At 35.6% G+C, this 15,563-nt stretch overlaps 1 long non-coding RNA gene across 7 annotated transcripts in view; it reads left to right on the top strand.

Moving 5' to 3' along the window:
* Positions 1-15,563, top strand: part of LOC107314326 (uncharacterized) — a 97,594-nt gene that overhangs the window by 39,280 nt on the left and 42,751 nt on the right. For all 7 annotated transcript variants that reach the window (XR_014947017.1, XR_014947015.1, XR_001555338.3 and 4 more), the window contains exon 2: positions 2,887-2,934. This is a non-coding gene — a long non-coding RNA (uncharacterized LOC107314326). The remainder of the gene's footprint in view (positions 1-2,886; positions 2,935-15,563) is intronic.

Below are 15,563 nucleotides of genomic sequence, written 5' to 3' on the forward strand. Positions count from 1 at the left end.
ATAACAGATAGGTATGGATCAACTGGGGAATTACATTAAGTGAACTAGAACAGGAAAAATCCTTGTGTTTTGAAGAAGAACCTGAAGGCTTCTGAGACCTTCTCAGTAATCTGTGAATTTCCAACAGTTTTTTCTCCTTCCTCTATTCCCCCCGCTCCCCTTCTCCCCCCTTTCAAAGATACCTGGAGGTTCATAGAGTCATCTTCAGTATGCTCTTTTAAATTATTATCTGTTTTTGTTGTTGTTGACAGCTATCGTGCAGAGTGTACCATTCTGTTACTATTTTAATTTTGTTCTAGTTGTACTTTGTTATCTGGATCTTAGAAACAACTGATGCAGTCTTCCAGAACCTGAGCTTTTTCCCAGTACTCACTGAAGCTAATTAGAGCTGAGGGTGTACATAGTTTACAGGACCTGGCTTTTGCTCATTTTAACGTTCTTTCTTTGCTCAGCCTCCATTCAGTTTATAATGTGAGTCATACTCTTAAGAGTATTTTGGTAATTCCTTTAATTCCCCACCCCACCCTTCACCTTTTTAGGTTGTCAACTTAAACCTAGAAGAAAAAATGAACTTTGTTTTCAGTTTCCAGTCAGTAAATCTATAAAGTTAAAGAAATATAAAGGCAACTCTAGGGATATATTCTATTTTTTAGGTATCTAATCCTTATTTTTCCTGGAGGGCTAAAAACACTGAAATCCTATTAAAAATGTGCTTTCTTTCTTGCTTTTATACACTGTTGAATGCCACCTGGGGGCAGGAAATGTCCTGAAGATGTGAGAAATGGAGGTGGCTGTCATGTTTGATTTAGTTTGTGGTTAGTGGATGTGGGGACTTAAAATAGCAAGGAACATGATTTCAGTCCTCATAGCAGCCGGTTCACCAAAACCAGTGGCTTTTGTTGTTTCTGAAAATATCTCTAAAAGGAAACAGGAAAAAAAAAAAAAAAAAAGGTGATAATAAGATTACAAACACACTAAATCCACAATATTCTTTCCACATCGTATTTTACTTTGCTTTTGCTTCAAAGTATAATTTCAAAGGACAGCAGATGCAAAATAGATATATTTTCCTTATTTTTTTCTTTCTATCTGATCCTATGCACCCTCCCTATTAATTTAGCTGTCTTTTATTTATGTCTCCATTTAATTTCTTGTTAATCTAATTAAATTTCCCAAATGAAGCTACTCATTATGGATATTTTTCATGGAGTGTTATTTTGATCTAAATTGAACTAGATAGGAATCTACTACCTTTTGCCTGTTGACCAAAAAAGTTCCTTGAGCCAAATGGCCTTTGCAACATACTGTATTCACAAGGCTGATTAGAAGCAATGTTAGATAGTGGAGGCTCTCTGCTCTGGTGGGTGTTCTTGACAGCACTTAGGCAAATAGTTTGATAACCAAGGATGAGCATTGGTCTTATACTGGTCAGTGAGATATACTTTAACTCTGAACAGCATATTACGCTGTAGGCTGGCTGTAGATTTCCTTTGTGATATATATATTTTTTAATTTTTTTTTTCTTTGGTTTTGGTTTAATCCTAACTGGATGGGGAATCACAAGAGCTGCTGCTCTGTCTGAACTCAGCATATAGTGCCTGAGATAATTTCCCTACTTACATCAGAAACCTGAAATAGAAAACACTTTCCTTTTTCATTTTTGTTTCATTTTCCCATTTTCTTTTTTACTCCCCTTTCCCAATCTTTTTTTCTCTCCTTTTTTTTCTCCCTTTCATGTCCTTCCTTTTACTTGTTATTATTATTATTTGCTACAAGGTGGGAAATCACTTTAATCTTAGTTTCTGCTCGCTTAGTGTGGCAGGATCAAACTTCTGTTGCTGAACAATTTGTAATTAAATTTAAGCATTTTCTGTATCTTATGATACCTCAACTACAAGGTAAGTGGATGTTACTATGAAGGCACAAAATTGAATTAACCTCTTATGAACCCTAATTCATGGAAGTTGAAAATAATGTATATGGAAAGAATCCAGAAAATGGACACTAATCCTATAGACTGGTGGTCATGGCACATGGTAACAACGCATTGTGTAACGTATGGACTTAGTACTAAGACAGAATAGTGCCTGCAAATAAAGCCAATGGAAGTAAGAATGTTGACACTTGTTCCTGTTTTCACAGCACCTATTCTAAAATAGAATGTTTACACTCTATTAGTTCTACTTCAGAATGCTTTAGCCTAATTTAGAGTAAAATAAAGCTGTCAAAGAAGACAGAAAGGAAGTAATTGTAGAAGAGAACCTCAAGAAGCAGTTGATTCACCTATTCTGTTGTAATATATGAGAAGGTAGAGATTTAATTCCATTCAGGAGGCTTCAAGGTTACAAAATTCGGGTAAAAGCTGTGTGCCACACTCGTGCTCTGTTTTACGAAATTTAGATATTTATGTTGGTGATTATGTGATGAAAGGTGGGCTTTTTCTCATGACAGCATGCAACTGCTGTTAACATCATGTCCATGTGAGATTCATGTTCACTGATATAAGATTTTTGCTTATTTCTGAGTTAATGTGACCTTGAATAAGATCTATAATTTGTAAGTTAGCTACCTGTAAGACCTGAGACATTAAGCACAAATAATTAAACATCACTGTTAATAGTCCTAAGAAAGTATTCTTAATGTACGTGGTTTAGTATTTTAATGCTGGTCCTTCCAGACAATTGTGTTCTCTAAAGCAAATTCCTTGAATATTTGTTTTCCAGCTCATTTGTAGAAATTAGCAATCTAGAAATCAACAGTAAGAATGATGTAGAGGTTTTTTGGGTTTTGTTGGCTTTTCTTTTCTCTTTTAAAATTATGGTATATTTTATTTACTGAATGGTAAACATACTTTGTATTTTTTTATTAAATTGTTCTCTCTTTCAGGTTTCAAAAACAAACATTTGAGAACTTGTGGAGTTGCTGAGCAAAGAGGTAAGAACAATTTTATTCCTATTTAATAACAAAACTTTTTCATACTGATACTGTTCTGCATTTTAAAAATCCATTACGAATACTTTCTGCGTATCAAATAATCTTGCCAAAAAAGCAACACTAGTCAGAAGGTGATTTTCAGTGCCGAGAGGAAACCAAAAGTTTCCATAAAGTTTTATTTAGTTGGTAAAGACAAACGATTTCCAACTACTATTGAACTTAAAATTAGAGGATAATTCTGTTGTTCTGCCCAGTCTTAGGTAGTATGCCATCTTTGGCAAAGAAAAACAATGCTTTCACTCCTCACTTACGTAAACGTAACAGAATATTTTTCCCCTGAGGTGTCCCTTGTTTTGAGAAATAATTTACATTAGTCATAAGAATTAGAAATATTTTGCCAGTCAATCGACGTTGAAAGTCTCTTATTTAGCACTTTAGTGGCCAATTGTTGGCAGATTTAGGTAGCTTAGATATGAGGACTCCAGGAGCTGTCTGATCAGCAGTGAACCACTGCTCCCCTGCAGTGTGTGTACCTGTATTCCCTCCCTAGGTGACACAGTGGATAGGTACCCAGATCTTGCATTCAATGGGATCAGGAACATCAAGTGTAAATAATATATTGTCACTACCAGGGAATTCACCAAGAAAAAAGGGGGAAAAGAAGAGTTTATGATTATAACCAATGTTGCTTTTAGTAAATAATGTGGTTTAAGGTCTAAATCATTTTAGCAGAAGTGAGGGTCCAGAATTGTTTGCAGAGATAAAAATGAGATTATACATATAGGAAAACCGAAAATTCATAAATGTTGAAATTACATGTTGTAGAATTATCTTCGATGCACAATAAACCCTAGGGGTTTTATTCTCTTTTTATGTACACGTACATATGAGTTGCATCTCTGCATTATGTCCAACTTTTGGTTTTGCTATGGGGTCTTAAATTTCTCAGAGCTTCAGCCATCTTGTCAAGGTACGAGTTTATGGATGGCTGGAATAGGAATTTAAATACTTAAAGTAGGTGTCTAAATGGAACAGCAAGGTTCTTGGAATGTCTATACATTTACATATACAGTACTGCTGGCTTCTCTAGAAGGTATTTACCTGGTAAGCTTGAGCTCTCTTCCCTCAATTCCAAACTCTGTTAATGCTATTTTTGAGTATGCACATGTCTTCTCACGTAGTTCAATATGAGCCTGGTTGTGGTTCCCAGACTAACAATTGTCCTGAGTATTTCTATCTCAGTCCTCTGTCTGAAAGTGGTGATGACCACTTCTGCTGATGACTTGATATTTAACAGTCACCTGGCATATGACAGTTAAGGGTGTATAATAGTTTGTGATATGAATGCAAGTTGTTCCTTATTTTCAAGAAAGTGTAGCTTGGCAAAATTCCTCGCAAAAACTGTATTTCATTTTAAAGCTTGGTTTTTACAGTGCTTTGTCATTCTAAGCAGAGGTCAGTGCTTTCTTGCTCTCTATGTGTACTTTGCTTGCAATTTACAACAGATGAGAATGTCGTTTTTTAATGAAGTGAGTGACATTCATTAACTATCCCATGACTAATTCAAAATAAACCAGCAAAGTCTGAACAAAATAAAAATAATTGACCTACAGAGATGGTTGTCTTCTGTGAATCATCTGATGCCATCTACCTCGGGTTGGTGTTTCAGGAAAAATTAGTTGAGGATTTTTCCCTTTGTGACATGGTACAATGATAGCAGATATGTCCAACTAGTGCTTTTCCCAGTAGACAAGATATTGTAATTACTTTTAAGGAAGATCAAAGAAATGTCTGATAAAGATACATATGAAAGAACTGTCTTGATTTTTTGTCCAATAAATACTATACTGTTTATATAGATATATAGACCATGACTGATCTTTAAGAAAACCCCAAACAGAGAGGTTTGAGGGTTTTGTTTTGTTTTGTTTTTTCTTAGAGATTGATTTAATAAACAAAAACAAACCTATGCATGGAGTAAATTTCACTCCAAGAGAACATGTGTCCAGTGCTTACTATTGGTCACATCAACATCCTTGATTCATCATTCCCTAAATTCAGTTTTAGGTGGGCAGCGTTCTCATACATCTTTACTTTTCTCCAACTTGACTTGACTTTACAGTGCACATAAATAATTCAAGTGATTTTTAAGAAATAAATATTTCTTCTGCCTGTAAACAGCTTTAAAATGTTACTAGATTCCAGTATTCTTGGTATTAGCTGAAATCATTTTTTTTTTTCATTTTTTTTTCTCCATTCCTTTTGTTCTAAATATGCAAAGCAAGTTTTGTGTGAAGGAAACTGGGGGAAATTAGAGGAAAAGGCTTAAAATCCATAGGTAGAAGGTTGGTTTATACTGATATATTATCAGTATTCTCTTGTCACTGTCCTATGATTCTGTATTTATATGTTTCCTGGTTTGTTTCTAAGGTATGAAATCTTGGATCTTTTCTTTGTAAATGCAGTTTCATGTTTACAAAATAAACGGAGTACCTCTGCTGTCTGGAGCTGTCTGGAAGTACTTGTTCATTTTATTGGCTTTGTCTGGGGTGGTGTTAGCTTTCCAGATTTTCATTTTAGACTTCTGACTAAAACACTAAAGTGTTTTAGATATTGATGAGCAGTATCGAGGCTTTCCCTTTTTCTCATTCAATCCCATGCTGAGTAGGCTAGGATTGGGCAAAGGGGAGGAGGGGTGTGCAGCTAAGACAGCTGACCTGAGATGACCAGAGGAGTATTCCATGCCACGTAATGTCATGTCTGGCAATAAAACCAGGAAGGAGTTTTGCCAGTGACGCCATTGCTCAAGGTTTGACTGGACATTATTCTGGTGGGGGGTGGTGGTGAGTGATTTCTTTTGCATCACTTTTGTTGGTTTTGGTTTTCCTCTTACTTTCCTTTATTTTTAATAAGTCATAAGTGACCTACAAGATTTGTCTTGATTCACAACTTCCTTCTGCTTGTGGGAGGTGAGTGAGCACCTGGCACATGCCTAATTGCTGGCTGTGGCCAATCCTACTACAGGCATGAACCTTGAAATTCCTTCTTCCATCTTATAGAATGGGAACCAGAAGTAGACAGTTTTTATGAAGTTTTCTTGAAACTCTTGAATGCTAGGACAAAAACAACTTGTTCTTCTAATCAAAACCCTCTTTATTTCAAGATAAAGTGGAAAAGATGAATTTTCAGGAGAAATTTGCGTAGTTTATAAAACTTTGAGTTATACGTTTTTGCTGTATTCTCCATGTACCAAATCTGTAGAAGAGTGAACATGTCTAATGAGAAAAATGAAATAATCATGATGTAGTCATTATGTCATTTTATACATCATATCTTGGCTTTGAAATCTCTTCCATACTTTCTTCTTTTTCAGAACTTAAATTTCTCTCACACCTCAGAAATACATTTTAAGGTGATGCCACATACTTGGGATTCACTTCCAGTTTAAGAGAAAGATGCTAGCAAATGCTGAAGTTTTGGCAACTGATATGGAGAGATTTCACTATGGTAGAAACTACAGGCTGAAATCTAGTTAGAATCTTGGAAATTGAATGGATTCAATATGTTGCATTCCTGTATGTTTTCCTATAAAAGGGAAAAGGATACTGTAACTGTTAGTGTAAAACCCAGTAGTGTGATTTAGAACTAGAAAATGTGGCTTCAGTTCCATGTGATAAATTTACCACCGGCTCCGTAAGGAGGTATGAAAAAGAAAGAATTTTACTTTACACCTGTTTGCAAGGAGAGAGGAAACTATGCTCAAAACTCAATCAAAATTCATTTTAAGATTTCTGAAATAGTTCTCTAAAACTGAGTGAGCCTGGATAAGAAATAAAAATCAGTGAATAAGATTTCTATCAATTTAATAAAAATTCTTTAAAATACAGTTTTGAATTCCGTACCTTGATCAGCGTATCAGCAAGGGATGCTCAGCAATTAAGTATCTGAGGCAATATCAGGTAGGGAGAGCCGTTTTCCTCCTTTGATTTATTGACTACTATGTCTTGTTTTAATAGCATCTCAATTTTGACTATTACTTTATTTTGATCCCTTAGTTAAATAGCATAGGAATCAGAGATTAAATCAAAGGGAAACATAAACTTCCTGGCATCGTAGAACACCGTAAAAGAGAATATGTGTTTGAGAGCACCTGGGGCAGTGGTTTGTCTTCATCTGCTCTGCTGTTCAGAACTGTTAAATCTATGCTGCAAATCAGAGGCAGGGAGTAGGCTGGGACACATCCAGGAAAAAGAGGGAGTGATAATGTTGATATTTCTCAATTGCTAAGCCTTTCTTATACAGTAATAAATTAAACCTTGGTTCCCTATGGTGAGATTGGGGAAAAAGGATGGGACACCTGTGAATTATTTTCCACCTCTCGTGCTCTGTATAGCTCGGCAGCAGAAAATTTAGCCTTTGCTGTCAAGTGTGCGTTTGAAAGCTGAAAATGTCTGAGTACTGGGCTTGCAAGTCTACTGGTTGTGATAGATTTCTGTTTCTCATGTTACTTGTGCCCCCCCCCACCAACAATGGAGTAGATGCTGTGAAGTGGAAGGTCAGTGCAGGCAGTTTCCAGGACCAGAAAAAAAGAAAAAGAAATTTTTATACTGTACTGAAATTGCAACTTAAATTTCATCAAGTTCATTCAGTAGGTTCTACAGGCAGCAGTTCTGTACTACATGAGGAGAGGACTTTACTGATAAGGAAGTCCACTTTTTATTTTTTTTGAGAACAGTGCATGAACTGAAGCATTTACAAGTAAATGCTGTTCTTTAGGAAATAACAAACTCTTTACAATCAATTTGTAATTAAATTTGTGAGTGGTTTAGTTGTTATTAGGGATCAGAGTAAATGTGTTTCTGTTGGTTTAACAAGTCTAGAAATTGAACAGCGTCCAAGAAAAAAGTAATGAAATGGTTAAATACAACAGAGACTACCCAGAAAACTTGTTATTGGCATACAAACATTCCCTTTTTGGCTTTTTTTTTTTTTTTTTTCCCATAAAGGAGAATTCTGCATTTTCCTGTTGCTTGCTTCTACTATTCAAACAGGTGTACTCAAATTTACCTCTAGAGATTCTTCCAACAAAATTACTTCTCTAAAAATTACTTTCTCTGCTTTATATAGTAGAAACAATACATCTCCTCTCTGGAATAGCCTGGAGAAGACTCTGAGGAAAGCATATAGCAACCTTCCAGTTTCTGAAAGGGGCCTACAGGAAAGCTGGGCAGGGACTTTTTACAAGGGCATGCAGCAACAGAATGAGAAAAAAATGGCTTTAAACTGGAAGTGGGTAGATTTAGACTAGATATGAGGAAGAAATTCTTTACTGTCAGGGTGGTGAGACAGTGGAACAGGTTGCCCAGCAAGGCTGTGGATGCCCCTACCCTGGGAGCACTGAAGTCCAGGCTGGCTGGATTATTTTTTTTCCTAAAAACCATTATATAGATTACAGCTTTAATTGTTTATTTACCACCTTCTCAAAAGCCAGTTTTGGCTTTTGATCTCATCTGGACCATGAATTGTTTGAGACTTTGCAGAACTGTGCTAACTTTTTTTTCTGTCTCTCTCTAAATAATCAAATATTGATTGTTTTAATGGAAATAAACTCTCTTCCTTGCTATTTACAATACCTAGCAAAATGGTATCTTTGTTTACTCACGTAGACACACCGATGGTAAGAATAATAAATCATTAGTTAATAACAAAATCTATACTAATAGTCGTGGAATAATTTGTAAGCTGCGTTCATGAAAACCAGGTGAAAGCAATCACTATTCCTAGTTTGCTATGCTGGAGAACAGATCTGTTTCTGCACAAGACTTTTTGTACATGCATAGAAGCAGCTATGTAGAAAACGTGTTCTTCAAAGTGACTTTAGTGAAAATCAAAATCTAGAAACAAAATGACTTTCACTGCCTCTAAGGTCTTTAAGAAATATTGCACACACGGATTATTAAACTGGTACCAATAACAGTTATAGCCTTGGGGTCACTCTAATTGACCAAGCACAGCATTCACATTAGAGATTTTAGTGGGTTTTTTTTTAGTTCATTAATGTTTGCCCTCAGAGTTGATGTTTGAGATACTATAGGTGTTAATGTGGAAGCATCGGAAGGGAGATCATTTTTGCATGGTTTTTTTTTTGGTTATAATCTAGTAGTCACGTTTCACTCCAATGCCTCAATACATATTTACAATGTGTTAAATGGCACTGAAAGCTCATATGACTGTTATTAGTAATATGAGAATTATGGCTCATTACCTTCAAATCCTGGGATATTTTTTTTTTTTATTAGAGATTTAATCATCTTAGGTTAGTTTTGTAAATTATTGTAGCTCTCTGCCTCTATTCAATTTGGAGTTGATATGCAATGTGCTGTGGAGTCTCTTTAATGGAAGCTGAGGTTGAACAACAGTTTAAAGTTAGTGTTATGCTGAATAAGGGATTTCCTGTATGAATTAGGAAGAACAGGACAGTAAACGTGTGAGTGTTATGCTGCTAGCTCTGAACACTATGTTCTGCACATTTCAGCACAATTCTCTGGTGGTACCATTTAGTTTATTATTGATGTTTCTCACCATCGTAAGAAACAGTGTGCATTCTCTTACTCAGTGCATCTATAAGAAAACATCTCCCTTCTGGATGTAGATAGAAACTGAGGATTTTGGATAGGCCACAGTCTTATGCAACTGGAAAAGTAGGAAATGCTACCTTCTCAGTCTGTCAGAGAGCTGAGTCAGATTTCAATCAGAGCGCTTACTTCATTATGTAAAAATAAATGAGGTACAGGAGGTTTGTATTAACAAATAATCAGACCTGCTTTTGCTTTGTCTCTCAGTTTCTGTTCTTATTGAGATGTTCTGTCAAATTGTTTTGATTCTGGAAAACTGTGAGCCATCATCCTCTGCTTGGCATAAGAGGTTTTATTGCTTCTATGTGTGAAGATGAGAGGTCTTGTTTGCTCCTTAAAGTTGTTGACAAAGAGTAACAGAAGACATTGTAGGAGTTACAGAGTGTGGAGAAGTGAAGAGATGTGGAGCGTACCAGAACCACATTATTTCTGTTTTCTAAAAGAGAAGAAAATGAATGAAATGTTCTTAGAGGGAACAGTGAGGATATAGGTTCCTGGGGGAAAAGAGCATTATGTGGGTTGGAACAAGGTCTCGGGTTTTTTTTTCTCTGTGGAAAGCCATAGACTTACAAAAAGAAAGAACTTGAAGCTATTCAAAGAAGTTCGTGTAGTCAAAAATTCTCTAAACTTTAGCTTCTATTTGACACCAGGGACAATGCTGTGCGTTCCTTTTATTCTCTTGTAATTCAGTCAGTCTGACTGACTCATACATTCATTAACCTCTCAGAAGGGAATGTTGTTGTTGTAGACATGGCTGCCTCCCATCTACTGGGTGAGGGAGATTTCTCCTTTATAAGGTTAGAAATGGAAGAAAATGACAAGAAAAGGGTCAGCATCTGCAATTCAACTGAGGATACATTTGAGGTGGTTCAGGTAGAACTGTCTGGGATTTTAAGACAGTCCCCAGAAGTTTGGTTCCTACCACTGTCATGAAATCTCAGCTGAACTGGGACAGACAGCTTTCCTGAAATAAGAAACTGTTAATGTATTCAACTGAATTTACTTGGGAAATTGTAGAACCTTGTCAAATTCCGGCTCCTCTTCACAAGTCAAATTCTATATTAACATACAGTAAATGAGATAAGATACATCTCTGAAATTAAAAATCTTTCTATAGTAGTTTTACTCAGAATCTCTGTTCTTATAAGAATCAAAATTGATATCTGCAGCTGTGGAACAGTTCCTTTCCCACCTCACCACCACCCCCTACCCCCACCCCCCCTTTTTTTTTCCCCTTTAACATCCTTTCTGTTAAGAATAATGTTAGTAAATATAATGAAATTTTAACCATAATGTTTATGCTGCAGTTTCAAAAACCTAAAACTTTTTGTTTGGTAGAAGCTCTGCAGAGAAGAGGAGAAACAAATTAGACTAAACAAAAATTGAGAAGAAAGAATATATTTAAGCTTGTGTATGGGATAAAACAACAGGAAAAAAATAATAACTAATAATGTTCTGAATTGAAAACTAGCTCTGAGTCTCATTAAAACCTAAACTGCTTTAGGCTTTCCCTTCTCTTACCTGCCACCCACTGAAGACCTATGAGTCACCAACTATTCAGGCTTCATCCGAAAGCTTTATTAAATTATTTTAAACCCTAAAGCCCTGTGTGATAATAAAAGCAGGAGAACAGATTTTATACTTTTAAATCACAGGATTATCTCTAGATAACAAAAATCACAGTTTTCTGGGTATGTTTCTACATCTACATATCTAACCGCATCCACAGTATATGTAGTTGTACAGTTTTAATGCAGATAAGTAGATTATGAAAGATGCTCATTTTGAACTTGTAACAATTTACTGTTCACAAATCAACACTTTCAGGAAATAACCAGAAGATTTTCAGGTTTAACCAGCGTAACAGCCTCTGGGCTGTAAACAAAAAATAATTGCTGGGATTCTTCCTGTTTGTTTTTTTTAACACTATTTTTGGCTAGTTAATGCAATTCACAATTACAATTGATTTAAGATTATTCAATAGAATAGAATAATACGAAGAACAGTGTCTTCTCAGTATTTTTTTCTATTAACAAGAGCTTGACTTTGGTCACTGTCCAGATTCTACTCTGGAATTACATGTGCAAATAAATACTTGCTGTTTTCTCACCAAGGCATAGATAACATCTCTCTGGATAATTGCAAGGTCATAGTTTGTCTCTTACTGAACTGGTGCAACTGCTCATTGAAAGTAAATAGACCCAAGTGTCAAATGGTGTGTGAGATACCTAAATTTAGCAATGCACTGAGATGCTTCTTGGTTTCTGTTGTGTCCCACAGAGCAGACCTGCCCCTGGGAGAGGTTTTACAGGTGTAGATTCTGTACTGGAAAGACAGCACATTTGTTGACATCACAGGTGAAGGGGACATCAGCACAAGCATTTCTACTGGATGGGTTACCTGCCCTCTCACTCAGCATATCAGATTTTATTAATTTGTCTATCATTGTTAATTCTTTTCATGTATCTTACATGAAGTTAAGTGACTGAAGTATTAACAAGGTGTAATTTCACTGCCCTACCATGTGACTAGGCACCTAGATGGTAAAGGGCTGCAGTATTTAGTTCTTTTAAATCTCACTGTGAGTTCATGATGGAACCAAAAATGCATACAGGCCTCTACTTTTTGTCCAACCCTTGTTGGTCACCTTCCTGTATAGATTTGTACATTGGTAAATCAACATTCTTACAGGTCAAAGGAACAACAACACATCATCAACAAAGAACCTGCTGAGTTGCATCACATAGCCAAAATAACAATAACAAACTTAACTGTCTGAGGCTGTGCAGTATGCACAAAGGATGATGTTATGCAGAGAGCTGTGTAGAGGTTGAGGCTTCTGTACGTTAAAGCATTTGCTTACTTTCAAACAGATGAATAATCTTACAGAAATTATTTCAAATCCATTAAGTGTCACTTAAACATGTGACTAATAACTCTGAGACATCAAGGCATTAATCACGTCCGAGTGTCTTCATTGGTAGATGAGATGATCATTCACAGATGATGATTTTTTTTTTAATATTTTTTGTTTAACTCCTTTAAAATACAAATCCATGTCACAAATGATTCACACAATGGAAAGAGCAGTTGAGAAGATCAGTGCTAGTACCAAAATACAACCTTTTCCCTGCATGAACTGGACCAGATGTACTGATATACAAGTATAACTTCTTGCTCTTGCTTAGTCTGAAGTTGAATGGAAAGTGCTTCTCACTTCCTCTCTTCCCCAATCCCTCCATTAATTAAGCGGAACCAAAAGTGATTCAGCTTCACTTTTTAGGATAACCTTTAATTATGACAAATCCTGAATCTTGTCAGCTGATGTGGCTGGTTTCTTTATATTGCTTAAAAGAGAAGAGAGTCCACAGTTTGTAACTATCTCTTTTCCTATTTCTTTTCTATTTACATTAACTCCTCTGTATTTCCTGGGCTTTTTTTTTTGTGTGTGTTAATTTGCATTTTTTACTCTAGCCTATTTTATTTATGTTTTGTCTCTTTCTTGTTATTGCATGTAGGTTGTTTTTCCATTTCTTTCTCCTATTTCCTTCCTCCCCCCCTTGACCCTAATTTTTGTAGCACTGAAAATACATCATCTCCGTATCTAGAAATCCTTATTAACATGTTATTCATTTCTGAGTCCATTACATGGTCTCTGTTCCAAACCTATTTTGCATTTTTTCATGTTTGCATGTTATGATCAAAGCTAAGAATCTCAAGATGTGTCTGTCATAATCAAATTTTAATGGAATTCCCAATCTTAGAACTAGTTGGCTTGTTACAGCTTGATTTTTTAAAAAATTAAAAAATCACAGATTTCTGTCTGTAAAATTACAGTATTTCTATAGAACCACATTGCTTAAATTTCATGTATTTATATCAGAAAAAATATACTATAAGAAAGAGAATATGTTTCTTTTTTAGCAACCTATTTTGTTGGAAAATGAAAAAAATAATCATTTTACAGTAGTTATTCAATTATAAATAATTAGAACACAGCAGATAATGGTTGCAGCCTGGTGCTGAATCACAGACCTCTTTTCTTGATGCAGATCATCAAAATATATAGTGTTTTAAAATTAATTAATTGCAAAGGTCAACAAAATAATTTATGGGACGTATTATGCAGATCAAAGAACTTCTGGTGCTTTTCTAAACTTGTAATAGTGTAGATCATCTCAAGTGCTGACCTTCAAAAGACCATATTTGACGTCACCGTATCCTACTGAAATGGTTGCCTGTTCATTAGGTTCATAGCACAACGAATTTTCTAATCCTTACACCTAAGCAGATTACGCTGTTGTCTAGTAGACGCTGCCCTTTCCTTTAAGTACTTTTTCAGATACTAAGTTATTTCTGTGGAAGAAATATCTTTGACTCTTCTTCCAAAAAGCTACTATAATTTCTCCTTATGAAATAATAGAAGGGATCAAAACTGGAAGAAAGACTCCTACAGGATTTCCTGAATAGAACATAAATGTAGAGGATGGGAAGGGATGGTGTTCTTCCTACAAAAGGATGAAGATAGAGATGAATAGCCAAAAATGAAGAGCTGTAGGTACCTTCTTTTCTTTGATCCTCAAATATACTGATCTACCATTGGTTCACAGACCCACCCTCAGGACTGACAATCTGCATGTATTTCCTCTTTCTGTATAGTAAAGAGAAGCGTCTTTGTAGGTGTTTTCTAATTCTCTGCTCATTTTAACCTCTCGTGCAGTAAAATGTAAGAGGTTGTGTGTCTGGTTATTTATTATTGCCCTTGCAAAAGCAGCTTGGATGGACAAACTGAGTGTTATAATTAAGTGCTTACCGTAACTCTTCCTTGACGTACTTAAACAAGTTTTCTCTCTCTCTCTCTGGTCTAAACTTTTATCTTTTTTTATACAGTATATTAGCTTTTCTTTGCACAACAGGCTATTGACAATTAGGAGATTGGAAAGGAAGGCATGATGGAAGTGAAGAAGTAGGTAGAAGACTTGATAGGTTCTTAGTATTTCATATATGTGGTTACGGGGTTACTGTTGTTCTTGTCACTGTGAATAGTATTTACAGTGTTCTTTTAATTGCACAGTGTTTATTGGGCTAATTTATTTTTTTAATTAGCTATACATATTTTTGGACATATCTTTGACATTCAGATATCTACAAGTATTAAACCATGCTATATTACATAACTCTGGATTTATGTTAAGCCTGTTCCCATACTAAACAACATTAGTATTATTTTTACAACCTCTGTTTTCTATCTCTGTGGTGGAGATGAGATCTGAAGAATTAATGCTCTTTCATCCTATCTTTTGCAGTTTTGTGCCCCAAAATCTCAGAGAATCTCCCATGTTCCTTAGTTCAAGATCTAGCTTTGTTGCCTAAGAGTGATCCTTTGTCTTTTTAGGATTTGTTTTATCCAACTGCAACAGTTTTGGTAAAATAACATGTTATCCATGCTGCTGAAATGATCTCTGTAGCTATTTAGATGTAAGAGTAAAATACCAAATGTGTCCACAGAGGTACATCCTATGCTTGCCAGTCAGTCACTATTTGTACTTGTTTGTCGTCCAGGAAAAGAATGTTCTAAAAGCAACATGACTTTTAAAGTATCAAGAGAAAAAAAAGTGTGCTGCTTAAATTCACTGAGTCTATCTGAACCGCAAGAAAAGCAATGTTTTCTTAACTATAGTTAAGTTAAACCAGAACCAGCCCACAAATACGGGCAGTTGGTGAGTGGGAAGCATACCAGCATGTCATTCCTGAGAAATAATTGCATTGTGATCGATATTTTTTGCTTTTACTCTCACTCAACTTCCAGCAAATGGATGTTCTCACCCCACACACTCCCCTTACCTGACGCAGGCTGTGGGTGTCCAGACAACTGAGGCAAATTCTGTTATGATCCTGAGAAAATTAAACTTTTCTCTCAATATTTTAAATAGAAAGGCATAACTGTTTTGCTGTAAAGATGAGTTGTCTCAGTGTGGATGAATTGTCCAAAAC

The sequence above is a fragment of the Coturnix japonica genome, chromosome 5, assembly GCF_054131305.1.
Source record: "Coturnix japonica strain WE chromosome 5, WE-NBRP24, whole genome shotgun sequence".
NCBI classification, from domain to species: Eukaryota; Metazoa; Chordata; class Aves; order Galliformes; family Phasianidae; genus Coturnix; species Coturnix japonica.